At 39.0% G+C, this 15,594-nt stretch overlaps 1 protein-coding gene across 2 annotated transcripts in view; it reads right to left on the bottom strand.

Annotated features, from left to right (window-relative positions):
• The window catches only part of LOC127621234 (semaphorin-6B-like), a 147,807-nt gene extending 136,040 nt beyond the window's left edge, over nucleotides 1-11,767 (bottom strand). For both annotated transcript variants that reach the window (XM_052094740.1, XM_052094741.1), the window contains exon 1: nucleotides 11,002-11,767. The gene's annotated coding sequence lies outside the window, so the exon portion shown is untranslated. The remainder of the gene's footprint in view (nucleotides 1-11,001) is intronic.
• Nucleotides 11,768-15,594: the final 3,827 nt, after the last annotated feature.

Below are 15,594 nucleotides of genomic sequence, written 5' to 3'. Positions count from 1 at the left end.
TATTCTTTAAAGGACCATCTTCATTTGAACGATCTCATAATCAATTCTTTAAATTGATCTTTTACATTTACTTTGAAGTTTACTTCAGTTTTGTTTGCATTTATTATTATTAAAAATAAATAGTAAATGAACTGCATCATTTGGGCTCTGTTGCATTTTTAAATATATGATTTCAAGATGTACCAAGTAGGTTAAATGTAAAATTTACAACATTAGCTGAAGCATAATTTCTTTTATATGTAAACACAATGGACATCGAAACTGAAATATACCCAAACGAATCAAAATAAAATAAAAACGTATTGGAATCGAATTGAGAGCTTGGGAATCAAAACTGAATTAAATTTATAAATCTGTATCAATACCCAGCCCATTCAACAAAGCTGCTTCAAATTTTGTCCCATTTAAATGAATAGATAAAACCATCTTATTACTGGTTTACCATGTTTTTAAAGCCTTTTCATACAATTAAACTGCTAAGTTTTGGGCCCTATATGTATTCTTACAGTATTAGCTGAGAGAGAATATCTTTCATAAAAATGGAAATTCTAATTGAAATATACCCAATTGAATCAGAATTTAAATAAATTGTATTTAATTGTTGATACCACGGCCTATCGGCTATTCTCCTCTTATTGCTGGTTTAACCTGGTAAATTATGTTTTTTAGCCCTTTCATGCTGGTTTTGGCTAGTCACCCATCAAGACTGGTCAAACGTAGAGAGGGGGGAATAGGATCAGGATAGGATTGGGACATGTGAAAGGCTGGACTCAAACTTTTATCTTCAATATGAGAACCATGGAGCAATATGTCTGAAGTTCAGGATGGAATCACAGCAACATGGCTCTAAATACAATCATTATCGGAAATGTAAAACCTATTAAAACCATCTTAGAATTTAAGGCCCTAACTGATCTAAGCTGTTTTTTTCAGTAGGCTATGTCTTTCTTAAAAGTTTTTTTTATTTGAGACAAAGGTAAATAAAACAGGTAAGAATTAACATAAATATGGTATATACCACAATAAAGTCACTTGTCAGAGAAACAGATCACCCATATTCACTCAAAGAATAAAAGTTAATCGCTGGCCATACCTATACTAACATGCTGGTGTTGTGCTACCCGCCATCCCTTAGGCTATAACAAGTCTCTCTCTCTCTCTCTCTCTCTCTCTCTCTAATTTTCTGCCACCTCTGATGATGACCACAAAAACAAGATATAAAAAGCTTGAAAAGGGGTATGAATATTCACACGGGGGATTTGAGAGGATATGAAATGCAGAAGCTTGGCAGCGAGGTGAGCAGTCAGGCTCCTGTCTCACTAAACGATTTGAACACAAATCCATTCAAGTCCTTATGAGCACACCGTGATGAAAGACATTTACATACAAATACAAATATACCACCACACACACACACACACACACACACACACACACACACACACAAGCACACATAAAGAGGACTACAGCAGCATCTGATTAGCATTATTCCTCTCCACTAGAGCAAAATCCATCACTGTGAATGTGCTTCAATTGATTCAAAATACATTAGCAAATTGTCCTCTGAAACCAAAATTTGTAATCCCTAATCAAACGAATTGGAGCTCTCTCTCCATTTTCAACCTCTTCTGTTTACGTGAGCGAGCCCAAAATTGCTGTGTGTTTTCCCCACACGGAGGAGTGCTCTTAACAAGCGAGGACACTCAACATCAAAGATTTTCAGCTGAATACCAGATTGATTTGTATGGTGCCTGTGTGTGTGTGTGTTTGTCTGACATCATCCCACGGGTGCACCAGACTGTGTTACAGCAACTGCCCGCTGACATTGGACCTGTTGCCTCCAGATGGCCAACCCAACACGTACACCGAGAGAGAGAGAGAGACACACACACATCCTCCTCCTTAACACAATAGTGATATATTTTTATCGCCTGTTCAATTTTAAATTTCTTTCACCCTCCATAAGCTCCGATCACTACTTTATTATTTCTGTACTCAAACTCATGAGTAGCTCTACACTGCTTTGGCAGTACTGTAATGTGTAATGCAACAGTCATGCCAATAAAGCTTTATTTAATAGAGTCAGAAAGAGAATTAAGTGAAATTTATGACCATTATAGAAATGCTATAGGTTCAATACAAATTAAGCTCAATTGACTGAGTTTGTAGCATAATGTTGATTACCACAAAATATTATTTTGACTTCACTTGAAAGTAAAAATTGTGGTAAAAGTACAAGGGATACATCTGGGATAGTTCACCCAAAAAATTTAATTCTCTTATCATTTCCAGGATGTTCCTAGAAGATACATTCAAAATGTAAAAATTGTGGTTACAGTAAGGCACTTAAAATGGAAGTGAATAGAAATAGTCACCATTTCAAAAGTATAGCCACATGAAGTAAACACTATGTGCTATCATGATTTTAGTGTGATAAAATCACTTACTAATCTTATCTGTGTACAGTTATATCCAATATTACAACTTTGTTGTCATGATGATTTTACCTCACTAAAATCATTTAGATCAGAGAATTTATCACAATTAAATCATGTTTTTACATTTATGGACTGGCCTCATTCAATTCTATTGTTATGTACATTACTGTACATGCGATTTCTGCATTTATTTTTATTTTTTTATGTGGTAATCAACATTATGCTACAAATGCTTGAAAATGTTTAGATTATAACATTCTTTTAATGTAATAAAATAAAATGATGTATTAAAGTCATCTTTGAGAATAATTTGAATCAGAAAGTAAAACATCTGAGAAAACCAAAAATAGAAAATTTGAATTTGGGGGCAAAATTTCCAAAGTAACATCACAATGTACAAACTCTTAATGGTACAAAACATGCATATTTTTCTTTGTTTAAAAACATAATTTTTGGGGTGAAACATGATCGAGACATGTTATCATAAGAGTCACTCAAAAAGAGGGGGCTCTGTGAACTGATTTCTGCAGGAACTCATTATTTGGTTCCTCCGAGCTTTTGATTTAATGTTTTTAAGGGCTCTTGTCCTCTCCCAACCTACAGTTAAATAACCTCAATCCCTCTTCAGAGCCCCCTACAACGTCTCTTATTTTCACACCCGCTCTCTGAATTGCCTCATTGCCTGGCATCTCTCCCTCTGCCCTCTGTCCTTTGCCCTCTCTCTCTCCCCATCTCTCAGTTTCCCTCTGTTTCGCTAGTTGTGCCCCACATTCATTTCTGGGCCACTTTGTTCACTCTCTCTCCCTCACTATCATTCTCTCTCTCATGCATGATTGCATTCTGTGGGTCACAGAATGTGGTTCACTGTTAATTACCTTGAGGCTGAGCACCAGCCACTCGGACAGAGATAGAAAGTAGTAAGAGAAAAAAGAAGAGAAAAGGGCAAAATCATTCAATACACCAATATAGTTAAACATTTAGGGGGAAATTCAGCAAGAATGAATTGCGGCCGCATATAGCATTGTTTATTTCCACATACTGTTTGAGATGTTATAGCACCTGATTCATTTTCTTTCATCACTTAAACACAAAAGAAGATAAAATATTAAATACAAGGCAGAATGTTAGTCTCTGTCACCATTCAATTTCACTGTATGAAAAAAAGATTAAATGAAAGTGTAAGTGACTGAGGACAATATTCTGCCTAACATCATATTTTGTGTCCCATGGAAGGAAGAAAGTGATATTGGAATAAGTTGAGTAAATGGCAAAATTCAAATTTTTTAGTGAACTACCTCTTAATAATGAAATAGTTGTTCAGAGGCCAGCAGCTATGCAACACTGACACAGCAATGTGCAAACCACTTTCCTTGCAATTTTCCAGTAGAGAGGAAAGGTATTTGGGGTAAAATTAACTCTGTGAGTACCAACAGACAAATGGTAAAATTAACATCCTCAGGTGTGTTTACTGCTTGCACTACAGTAGAGAACCACACCTTCATCTTCCTCATTTTCAACACGCTCGCAAACACATTCTTCCTCACCTGAGAGATAATATTCTTACACTAGCTGTAGAGCAACACCAGCCAACACCAGCAAGCAACATTGTGAGGATGTGTGTCTATTTCAGTGTTTGTATGTGTAGGTGAGATAGTGGCAGACAGGTGAAGCGTGAGGTGAGATAAAGACAGAAAACAGATGCAGAGTGTGTTGATCTGTTCAAGGTGTGTTTGTGTGTGGGTGACAGTTCCATCCCATCTCTTTCTTCTCTGACTGGCAGTGTATTTCCCAGTTCCTCGGTGGGGCCTCTCGTTAGTATCTCCCCTCGTTAACAAATCTTTCTGTGAGCGCTGAAGCCACAATGTGAGAGAGATGTGATTGGGCCCCAGAGAACGAGCAAAGGCGGCAGTGAAACACATTTACACACATACAAACTCTCACTCTATATTTTTCTATTTCTCTTTTTCTCTGTCTGTCCGTCTGTCGGTCAGTCTCTCTCTCTCTCTCTCTCTCTCTCTCTCTCTCTCTCACACACACACAATCTCTGTTTATTCATGCCCAGGCAGACTAACAAACTCCTGTCACCTACCATCTTTTCTCATCACATCATTCTCAGAGCCGAAATCGTATTCAGCATCTCCTTTCACAGCACTCTGTCTTCTGAAAGACTCAGTCACACAAAACTCTTTATCTGTCAGATAATGTGCCCGCTCTCTACGTATTGAGCCAGTATTTATGTAGCTTACCAAACCAAGACTTAATCAGCTTTACATATTAAATGATGTCTAATAACAGAGGAAGAGGAACATTTTTCACAAAACAAAAAGGAAAAAAGAAGTCAAATAAAGGAAAGGAATAGGAAATGGAAAAGAGAAAGAGAAACAAAAATTGTTTTTTTTTTAATAAATGAAAGGAAAAGGTAAGTGAAAAATTAAGTGGAAAGTATAGGAAAGAATAAAAGAAAGGAAAAGGGACAGGACAAAGCAAGGCAGGAAAGGAAAGGAAAGGAAAGGAAAGGAAAGGAAAGGAAAGGGGAAAGGAAGAGGAATGGAAAAGGAAGAGGAAAGTAAAGAGAAATGGAAAAGGAAAGGCGAGACAAGGCAAGACTGAAACTGCATCTACTCACACCTCATTGTGGGATTTTTTGGGATACATTTTGAACTCACTTGTTTGGCTGGGTATGAAAGATGTGGCTGAGCTGAAACATTAAGGCTGGGCAATATGGCAATATATATCATGGCATCAATATAAAGTGTTAATCGATAGAAATTTTGCAATATCGGGTATCAGCAAATATCCATGTTTAACAAATATATAATATACAAAATATATTCCCCGAAAAATTTACTCTATCGTGATATATATCCTCATCGTGATATAAAATTATTATTAAGAATATGGTCAAATTGCCCACCCCTAGGAAACATACAATCAAAAACAAGTGGAAGAGAAAGAGAAAATTAATTGGAGATGAAAGGATTGGGATGACAGGATAAGAGAGAGGCTGGGTGTGTGATTAAAAAGCAGAGAAAAGGGGTCTTCACTGAGGGGAACTTGAAGAGATTTATTACATTTTAATGGGAGGAGCCGTGACCTTTAGCACCACCTTATGGCAGGTCAGGGGAGGGGTTAACCTCCAAGGGCAAGAGGATCATGGGAAATCAGGTTTTGGAGGGTCACTGATTAATGCGTTTACAGCTCTCTTGGCAAATCCTATACTTACCTTCACCAGATAAAGACACTTGATGGGAAAATTGGCTTTTTGGAGCCAGGCAAAATGAGCATTGCAATTGCTGTGGTTGTGTGCAAGTCATAGGGCGTTAAAGGGAGAGTGGATGTGTCTGTGTATGAAACCTACGGCTCGAGCCTGGCCCATGATGCCCAGTCAGTCAATGACTTCACAGGCAGTGTTTTGTGTATGAAGGTACCTTGTGGTTTCAGACAGGCTTCCAAGACACCATAATGTCATGTCTAATAATCTAAAACAAATTTAAGCAAGCCTTGGAGATAACAAAGCACATTTTTAGTGAACAAAAAGCTTGTTTCTTAGCCGACATAACTTTAAAAAGATGTACTCCTTTCAGTTAGCATTTTTATTCTTTGCACCAACTGCCAAACTGCACACACAGGATTGCAGGATATCACAGATAAAAAAAAAAAAGGATGCATCTATGCTGCCTTTAAAAACTGACCAGATGAAGGCATAGTAGACAGGATGTTACACAAATATTGGATTTAGACATGCCTTGTTGCCTTTCTACCTCAATAAAGCATTTTTCAGCTTTCGGACACAGCCCTCAACTTACTGGCTCCATGTGGCCCAGCATGCTCCTCAACTCTCCCTTTCACCTTCTCTTTCAGCAAGCTCCACATGCTAAGCGAGAACATTGTTCCGGTCAATTTGTTCCTTTCAGAGTCCCAGTGGGTAGTGTCCTTTAGCCTGACAGCATATTGAGAGAAAGCACTCAGTCTGGGAGGGTCTGACATCAAGACAAGAGAGACAGAGTGAATGAGATGTAGGAAGCAAAGGGATGAGATAGAAAGGCTGTGCCAAAAAAGGAGGGACAGGGAAAGGGACGGTTTGAGATATGGAGCAACCGAGGGCTGACAAAAAGAATGACTAAGGAAAAAAAGAGAAAAGAAAAGAAACCGGATGACAGTAAAAGACAGATAAAGAGAGCGAGAAGGACAGAAATGTCAGGGAGGGAGTTAAATGAATAGTTCACCCCCCCAAAAAAGGGTCATTCTTTTACTCACCCTCATGTCATTCTAAAACTGTATCCCTTTTCTTTAGCAAAATGTCCAATCAGCACTCCTCAATAAGAAAGTGGATGGGGACCAGTGGCTGTCAAGCCCAAAACACAACCTAAAAGCCTCACAAATACATGTATTTGTCCATATAACTTTTGCTCTTTATTCCAAACCTTCTAAAGCCTTATCGATTTTCCGATGCATCGCGATCTTCATTTGAACCATCTCGATAACGATTCTTAAATCCCAAGATCGATCTACACAATGAGAGGAAATCACTCGCATTTGCAACTGGCTGGTAAATGTTTACATTTCACTCATCAGTGATTGTGTAGTGTAGTGGTGGAATATTCAGCAGTGAGATCCTTTCAGGCATGAAGAGAGTAAAAGTTGTTCCGCGTCTGTGTGTCCAAAGAAGAGATCCACATGACCCATGTCATTGAAAACAAAACAACAAAACATAAACATTTAATTCTAATCATGCACGGCACAGATGAGATAAAGCCATTCGAGTCCTCGCTCGTTAGCATGCGTTCATCTACAGACACTCTTTACAGAAATGCCGGTTTTGTTAAAGAGTATGTAAATCCTTGTAAATAGTAAAATATACACTAATGAACCGATATCGAACTGGAATCGAAAAATCTGTATCAATACCCTGCCCTATACATGCAATAGTTTTTTGTGAGAATTTGGCTCAATTTTAAGTCGTTATTCACTGAAAGTCTTGCTAAACAGCTGCATGATCACCATTCACTTTCACTGCATAAAAAAATGCAGCTTGGACATTCTGCTATAAATCCCTTTTTACATTTCACCAAAGAAAGTCAGTCATAAGGGTTTCAAAGGCTTTTTTGAAAGTGAGTAAATAACAATAGAATGGTCATTTTGGGTGAACTATTCCTTTAAGGGGTGGTCCCTCTGGCCACAGTTAAGATGGGCACAGATGAGCAGACCCATCTCTGATAGGGTCCAAAGGGGCACAGGGCTGAGCCAAGCGCAGGTGACGCAAAAACCTTGAGGGTGACTGCAAGCGTGTTTGTGTTAGTTATCACGTGTGCCGCAGCACCTGTTCCCTCAGCACAGTGGCCTCAACACTTGCACTGCAGGGCTGAAGTGCGGCTGTTAGGGAAAAAGTGTGCACTCAAACAGGGCACCCATTCAAAAAAACCTGGAAAGAGCATAGCGCCCTCTCTTTCCCTTCATCCCCCTCTTCTAATCCTCCAAATCGTATTTTAGAATATCCTTCGAATTAGTTCCCAATAAAATCAGTGGGAGGTTTTTTCAAGCTATATGTTGGAAAAGTTGCACACCTCAACATTAAGTAAGGCTGATAATAAAACAGCCCTTTTCTTGCTGTGGAATAGAATGGTTCCACTGAACAGTCTGCCAAAATGTACACTGTTGAGAATGGAAAGCCAAATAACTACAGAGCAACTGACAGCTTCATTCCTTGCTTTTATAAGAACAAACCACTGCAACGAATAGAAATCAAGAAGAAACAAACTATTCTGAGTGGTACATTTCCTGTGCACTTCACACATTGTGTGCTGTGGTGCTAATGATAATTCAGTGTGTAATGAGTGGATTTGGATGTGTGCTCGGAGAGGTCAATGGCACGATCAGACAAATGCCACCATCGGTCATGAATCATGGGCCTCAGGGACTGCTGGAATGAGAAAACGTAAAACATTTAAACTGGACTCAAACCAAACAAAGAAGATGAATGATTGTAGCCAAATTCATAATACTAAAACTAACAGCTCTAATGACTGCTATAGGAGCTTGAGACCATTAGTCATATACAGGGTTTTCAACCAGGGATCCATCAAGGTACTGTGGGGGTCAGTGATCTGATGTAAAACAAATAAAAACTTATTTTAAAAATGTTGTTTATTTAAACTTTTATTTCTAAGTGTAGTTAATTTGTTGTAAAGCTTTGTTTTCTATTATTTTGGCTGATATGGTAAAACCAAATGTAAATCTATCAGACGATATGGTGACACCCTAAGCATAGCATTTGAAGGTTGACTCTTGTTTATCATTATGCAATAATGTTGATTAATATTATTACTGAAAGTTAATATACATGTTGCAAAAAAATATATAGCATTTATTAAAGGAATAGATCACCCAAAAATGTAAATCCTCTCATCATTTAATCACTCTTGCCATCCTAGCGGTGTATGACTTTCTTTCTTCTGCTGAACACAAACAAAGATTTTTAGAAGAATATCTCAGCTCTGTAGCTCCATACAATGCAAGTGAATGGGGACCAAAACTTTGAAGCTCCAAAAAGCCAAAAAGGCATCATAAAAGGTAATCCATATGACTCCAATGGTTTATTACATGTCTTCTGAAGCGATTCAATCAATTTTTAATGCGAACAGACCAAAATGTAACTCCTTATTTACTACACACCTTGTTAGTGGAGTCTCTAGGCAAGATCATGATTTCAAGCATGATTACACTACTTAGTGCAATCTAGTTCCCTGCACGTGCATCAAGAACTAGGAAGTCATATCGAGCTTGAAATCATAATTGAGTAATCCATGCAACTCCAGTGGTTTAATCCATATCTTCTGAAGAGTTAGTTTTGGATGAGAAAAAAACAAAATGTAACTCCTTTTTCACAATAAATCTTGACATTAGCAGTCTCCTTAGCGATCATGATTTCAAGCTCGACACCAGTTCCCAGAGCTTGACACATGTGCAGAGCGCTAGATGGAGCTAAGAAGTGTAATCAGGCTTGAAATCATGATCATGCCTACAGACTCCACTGGCAAGACGTATAGCAAAAAAAAAAAGTTACATTTTGGTCTGTTCTCATCCACAACCAATTGGATCTCTTCAGAAGACATGGATTAAACGAATGGAGTTGCATGGATTATTTTATGCTGCCTTTATGTGCTTTTTGGAGCTTAAACATTTTTGGTCACCATTCACTTGCATTGTATGGAGCTACAGAGCTGAGATACTCTTCTAAAATCTTAGAAGTCATATACATCTGGGATGGCATGAGGGTGAGTAAACGATGAGAGAATTTAAATTATTGGGTGAAATATCCTTTTAAGGAGTCCTTGTGTTGGCTGAAAGTTTTTGGAACAGAAAAGGTCAACAGACCCTGATGTGCAGTACACTGAAGAAAAGATTGCTCCTCAAAGACAAAAAGTCAGGTTTTGCATCTAGGGATTTTTGTCCAAGCCTGCGTCACAAGAGAAAGCAGATGGCTACACTACCCTGTCCATATCTTACCTTTCCTTCACTAAAGGACACGGTCTCCACTGGCAGACCCTATTTTCACCTCCTTTCTCATCTCTCCTGGGTTCTCTATTCAAATGCTCTCACCCTTAGAGACTCACTTTTTTCCCTCTTTCCACTCCACAAACCTTGAAGAATAACAAAAGGCGGCTCAATGGCTATTTGAATTTGAAACAGGGAGACAACGACAAAAAAACATGTCTCAAAGTAAGGAGGCAGAGAGAACCCAAAAACAAATCTGATTACCACAACCAACTTAGTGTGGTGGAATATGAACATCTGCTGAATGTGTCCGAGAGTGTGAATGTGTGTACATTCAAACACCTGAATAATAGGATACACAAACCAAAACAATCAAAAACCACCAACCATTCTAAACTTGTAAATTCTCTCTGTCCAACAAAGTAGCACCTCCAATGTCAATTAATGAGAAACAGACTGAATGAGGAAAGAAAAGCTAGATCCATTAAACAGGTCTTAAAATTTTTAGTAGACATGATAGCAAGACTCTTCATAACAATATTAATAAACAGAGATAGAGAATCAAAAAGACAACGCAATGTAGCAGTTGCGATTGGTTAAAGAATAAAACGATAAATACCTTACAACTAAATCTAATATAAAAAAGGAAAATAGAAAGCTGCAGGGAAAGTGATATTATTAATATTTTCTAAGAGGCACATAAGCAAGCCTAACTAAATGTGAGTAATGGGGAAATGTATATTTCTATTCTTAATAGCAGAGACCTGTATTGCTTTAACACAACCTGAATTTTGCAAAAGTCAACCAGACGAACAGCAACTCTATAAATTGCGTCAAATAAAGCAATGTACATTTATTTCATTATATATGCGGTATCTGTCAGTTAATAGCAATTATAGCATGCATCTATAATAAATACAACTAATAGACTAATATAGCCTAGTTAGTGTTGAAACAGCAGAGACGCAGAATTCAGGGTGCATATAAACCCATCGGCGCAACATCGATGGAGAGGAAAAGCCCGTGACAACTACTAAGACCCCGAACAGGACCTTTTCATTTGACTTACCGATAACAGTCGTGGGGAAAAGGTGCGTCCGATTCTTTGTCAATGACTCGCCACCACGGGACTATAATCCAAAATGACTGAGAGGAGGGGTCCGTTTGAAATCTACTCCTCTCTTTCGCACCTGTCTTCGTGCAGACCCGATCCTTGATCTGACATCCTTAAGACAACTGTGTCGCTGCTTGTATGTCCGAACCCCCGAGAACTAACCCCCACCCCAACAACGTACACAACGGCACCTGTCCCCAGGAAAAAAACACCACGCCACAAAGCTCGTTTATGCTGCTCCTGAACAAATGGCATTCCCGATGGCTTGGTCCTGCAGCCGTACAATTCCCCTTCAGACAGCTATTCAGAATTCAAGGAGTCATTTGGAATAAGCTGCCTTGTGTTTAGCAAATGATGGCAAAACAGCAAGCTCAACCAGCTGTGCCTTAAGAAAATGTGTCTGTATGGACGGAAAACACTTGCCTCATCAGCCACCTCTTGCTACAATAGTTACTCTGTGCTATATAGTAGCTGCGCCGATAGAATGTATTCGGTCCTGAGCGCGTGGACAAAAAGGCTTGTTCATGTGTTTGGTACGCGCGCGGGGCTTCTTCCTACAATTTGAGTCACAGTCTCTCTGGAATCCGCTAAGGAGAAACTCCCATTGTCTGGTAGAAATTTTATATTTCCTGCAATCCCCGGCATGTAGCCCTACGGCGTTTGGTGAAAAAGACAGAAAGATCAATGGTTTGGTATCTCAGCGCTGCTCAAAGTCTCTGTCACCCACAGCTACTGAAAAACGCAAGTCTATGTTAAAACCTGAGGCAGAACAGAGTAGCGGACTGGAGCGGAATTAGATTGTCGTTAATCATTTTGGGTTAATGAAAAAAATAATTAAGAGTTGTTTGATGGGATTAGTCCTCGTACGGAAGTGGAAAATAAGTTAAATCGAATTTGCAAACTAACACAGGGAGCTTAATAAACATTAAAATAATACACTTCCAACGCAATGACTCTCAAGATGATCATTTGGTTTATAATATGTAGGCTATATGAGGACCTCGAGACATCAGTGTCTCTAAATGAATGCCAAAACGCGAGCGAATACATCTGTTGCGATTAAAACAGGCTAGCTATAACAAAAACAAAATATAAAATGCTGTAGCCTATCTAAAGAGCTGCTTGTGAACAACTCTATTAAAGCGTCTTAAAAAAATCTAATACACGTGATTTGGAGGGGCGCGCGCTCGATGTAGCCTAATAATAACAATCTCCTCCGCCTGTCTCCTTTTTTCCTCATTCCTCTCTCAGATCATACTCTTCCAAGTTATCTCGACTATCCAGACAATGATTGATGACTACATTCAGTGGTTGGTGACCTCATAATTTAAAACTAAAGATGACTCGGGCAGGAACTTGAATGACAATAAGACTGACAGTATCAGGCAGACAGGCACACCTGAAAATGTCCTTCTAAATGAACTCATAAGCAAAACATTTAGCTTTTAAGCAAAACGAATTTCATTTCTGTGACTAAACTTATCGCACTGAAAAGGAAATATCTAGGTGTGTGCGCCACACGTGCTGGAGCAACCTTTCTGAACACGCGCCACCCTCCGTTTGTCTATGAGCTCGCGCCCCCACATCAACCCAAAATTAATTGAGAAAGAAATGCGTGCCAACACATTTAATATACTACTTGACATTATATTTATATAAATAATTGTATGCCCCCTGTACACACACGATACATAAAACATAGGCAATATAGACCTCCGTTTACCATATTTCTTTCATGTCAGTCTGTGATAAATACTTGACACAACTAGTCGTAAATCATCCTCCACTGTCAGTTGAAGCCTGTCACGGTATTTAATCCTATGTCTCTTCCTTGTCTCGTGCCTTGTTCTTAGTGTGTGTTGTGTGGGTGCGTGAATGTGTGGGCGTGTTGTTTGTACCATGATTAGCGCTCTGCCGCAATCACTCCTCTCACCAGCTGTTACTCATTCCCATTCCCTTTAAATTCTCACCACTCTCTCATCTCCTTGTCAGATCGTTGTTTGTGATGTCCGGTGTTGTTCGCTCTTCAGAGTTCCAGTCCAGTTCTCTCGTTGTCCCTGTTTCGTGTCCTGTTTGCTGTTACCCGGATTCGCCGTGTCTGTTCAACACTTCTCTTCACTCTTCTCACCACGATCATCTGACCATTGGAGACTCTGCGCCACTAGACCATCACCCCGGACTTTTCCCCTATCTTCTCAATTTGACTGTCAATAAACTAATTGTCAACTTGCAACTTGCTTCCTAGCTTCATTACGTCACAAAGCCTAGCCTACTTCGTTTTTATGTTAATTTGACTGACTGATTGGAAAAAGTCAATCAAGCTTGTGAATGTCGAGGTTCGTAAGTGTCTTAGTGTTTTAAACTATTATTTATGAGCGCACCGAAGTGATTTGTTTTTTAGCATGATGCACGTGAATATGTGTCTTATGTAGTGTTTGTCAATCTACCGTCGTTTTTTCCAATCTTTTTCATTTACACAAGTAGCGTTTCCAACTTCGGCCCGAGACAGCTGGAATAGGATCCAGCACTACCTGCGACCCTTAATAAGACAAGCGGCTATAGAAGTAGTGTTTCTGTTTCGCACGTGAACGATTATGTTAAGCTAAATTACTTAATTTCTGAGCCACTAGCGCCACCATTGCGCAAACAGAATGTAGCTTTTTCCCACGTCCATGAAGCTGAAGTTGTCATGTGGGGCTTTAGCCTACCAATGCAAGGCACAACTCAGCTAGACTCAATTTGATTCTGCTCGTTTTTTTGGGCTTTTCCACTGTGGATAGTACCTGGTACCTGATACTTTTTTAATACCACCTCGATCAAGGTTCCAAGCGAGTCGAGCCGATACTAAATGTGATGTCAAAATCCTGCAGATCACTGATTGGTCAGGAAGAATCGTCTCTACCAGCGTTACTGGATATTCGACACGGGACATCAACCCACTAGTTTTAAAGTTAGCAACAACGATAACAGTATCATTTGTTCACACGCCTTTTAAATTGTGAAAAAAGAAATGGCTGTGTGCAAAACCATGCCATGGTCAATAAACGAGGTGCAGACGGTCCACTCGTTATCGAAGAAAGAAATAAAGCGAAACAAAAAATTCTCTCAGGAAATGTCTCAGCTGTTGGCCACACATGGCTACCACTGAATCTACCAACAGTGTAGGGAAAAGTACAAAAAAACTTAAAAGTGAATACAGAACCATCAAGGAAAGTGGAAGTGGTTGCTATCTAAACTGGCGAGCAATGGTAGGGAGAGTGCCCTGGACTTAGCCACGATAGAGGATGGTACGTTTTGTTGAAAACACTTTACACTGCTTACACTGTTTACTCTGCTTGAAAGCTTCACTTTATTTAGTTGAGCAGCTACTGGAAAGCTTGCTTCTAAAACAACCAGGCCAATTTAACTGTTACACTTGTGTGATATCACCATGCAACAACTGCTTTATGCAGTACAATGAGCTAGTAGCTAACAGCTAGTGTTCGTGTTATTATGTTGGCCAGTTTGTGTCGTATTTAAGATGATGTCACAGCAGTAGAGGCTGCGCAACTATGATGATCAGCCTATAATCCCACCCACATTGATGTGGTACTAAACTGCAGTGAAAATGCAAGCTCCGAAAAGTAATACGAGTAGAGTTGAGGTGAGTCAAACCGTAACGTGCAGTGGAAAAGGGCCAATAGTTGGCTAAACTTGAATGGCGGTGAATGGAGGACCACAGCAAATTAAATGTGTTAAATTTGAAGTAAATATCAAAAGAAAAAATCACAGATTATGCTTTCACAGCTTTGTAAAATAAGATAAAAATATAGGCCTAGAGCACTGGATAACATCAGTAAGAAGAGAGAAACAGGCCAAATGTTCTGTCACTTCCTCAGGCAGCTGTGTTAGAAGCCTCATCACAGCTATGTTAACTATTTTTTAAAAAATGTATTTCATGGTAATATAATACAAAGTACAATGGTATAAATTTACACAAAAAATTGGTAATAAATAAAGGTTGCTACATTTACGTTGTTAAAGGAGGAGACGTGTCATCAAAATTCTGGTCAAACAAATATACAGTCCTGCCCCCAACTCACTCCATTGGTGGAGTGATATTGTTGGGTCGGGTCTAAGCGGGTCTCTCAAAACAAATAGAGCAATTTTTATAGCGCAACAGAAACACAGTGTTTACAGTTTTCAAGAAAATTAATCTATGACTGGATCACTAATAGTTTTCTCTGCATATTTAGCTGGGATAGGAGAAAGTATTTTACCTTTAAAAGTTAAATACTTCAGCTTTAAGTGAAATGATTCAGTTGAATCAATGATTATAAGACTCACTCATAACACATTAAAGATGCTCATTTGTCGTCACCTACTGAATGTAATCTGCAGAAATGGCGACTGAATGAACATTATGAATCAATTATGAAAAGGCTCAAGTCACTGGGATGAATCAAAATCCTCCACTACCCCAGCACTCTCCAACGTTTTTCTAAACAAGAAAGCATTCCACGATTCACTATGGGAGCCTGTTTTCGTTTTCTGGTCTCCAGTGTTTTC

The sequence above is a fragment of the Xyrauchen texanus genome, chromosome 27, assembly GCF_025860055.1.
Source record: "Xyrauchen texanus isolate HMW12.3.18 chromosome 27, RBS_HiC_50CHRs, whole genome shotgun sequence".
Lineage (NCBI taxonomy): Eukaryota > Metazoa > Chordata > Actinopteri > Cypriniformes > Catostomidae > Xyrauchen > Xyrauchen texanus.
Note: the sequence above shows the minus strand (reverse complement) of the source record. Positions and strands in the feature narration are given on the sequence as shown.